This window comes from Austrofundulus limnaeus, unplaced genomic scaffold (assembly GCF_001266775.1).
Source record: "Austrofundulus limnaeus strain Quisiro unplaced genomic scaffold, Austrofundulus_limnaeus-1.0 Scaffold89, whole genome shotgun sequence".
Taxonomy (NCBI): domain Eukaryota; kingdom Metazoa; phylum Chordata; class Actinopteri; order Cyprinodontiformes; family Rivulidae; genus Austrofundulus; species Austrofundulus limnaeus.
The window spans coordinates 631,818-632,900 of record NW_013952491.1 but is presented as its reverse complement, the minus strand read 5'-3'; positions in this window follow the sequence as shown (position 1 = coordinate 632,900).

Here is a 1,083-nt window from a genome sequence, read left to right as displayed (position 1 = left end):
CGGGCGGATCTCATCCACCCCCGAGGCCCTGCCACCGAGGAGGTTTTTGACCACCTCAGTGACCTCGTCCCCAGAGATTGGAGAGCCCAACCCAAAGTCCCCGGGCTCAACTTCCTCAACAGAAGGCATGCTGGTGAATTACAGCCACCTGAACACAGGTTCAGGTGGCTGTAATTCACATAAAATAATTGTTGAATGCAATAAGCCTCAATAAAATCGTTCTAAACATGAAAAAGCCTTTCAGTCTCAGTAATAATCAAACATCCTGTAAATGTTGGACCAGACGCTTCGCTTTAGATATGTTGAGATTTCCCACCAACGTTTTGTTTGGTTTGGTTTTAAAGTATATTTCTGGTTGGGTTCCAGGCAGCTTGTTTTTGTTGAGAGAGGTCGTCAAGTTGTTCTGGGTTCAATATGGCGGTCATAGGTTCCGTGCCTGTTAGACATCCAGCTGACAGTTTGGAGTGGATTTACTCCAGATGGGATCCATCCCACCGAGGCGTCCGCTCTAACCAGATCCAGACCCACCACCTGGTTTCAGTTACAGAACATTTAAGCACACAGACATGTACAGAAGATAACATGTGTTTAATATGTGGGCTCAAAGCCACAGAAACAACTGGAAGTTTCATCTGCAGCACTCAGCTTAAATGAAGTTGTAGATGCAGACGCAGTTTGCTGCAATAATTACAGAATAGTTATCAAAACAAAACATGTACTAACAGATAGTTCTCTGAAGACATTTTGGAGATGATTCTTGGCTATCATCACAACAAATTTTAGCTCAGTCTCTGTAAAATTGACTGAGTTATAACCATTTTTGTGTTTTCTATAACTTGTTATCTGTAGCTGTATTTTGTAATGGATTGATTTCAAAACTTAACCAGTTATAAACTCATATCTAGTGATTAGATTCTGAAATTTTCAGTAGAATCCGTCCAGTGTTATGTGAGATATTTTGCTAACAAGCAAACACAGGGAGCTGAAGACTTAAAAAATGAGGAGGGTATAAAGACACTTTGGCGACACCTGGCGGCAATTTATATCCTGCAGCCTGAGTGTTCAGAAGCTAAACTATAATAA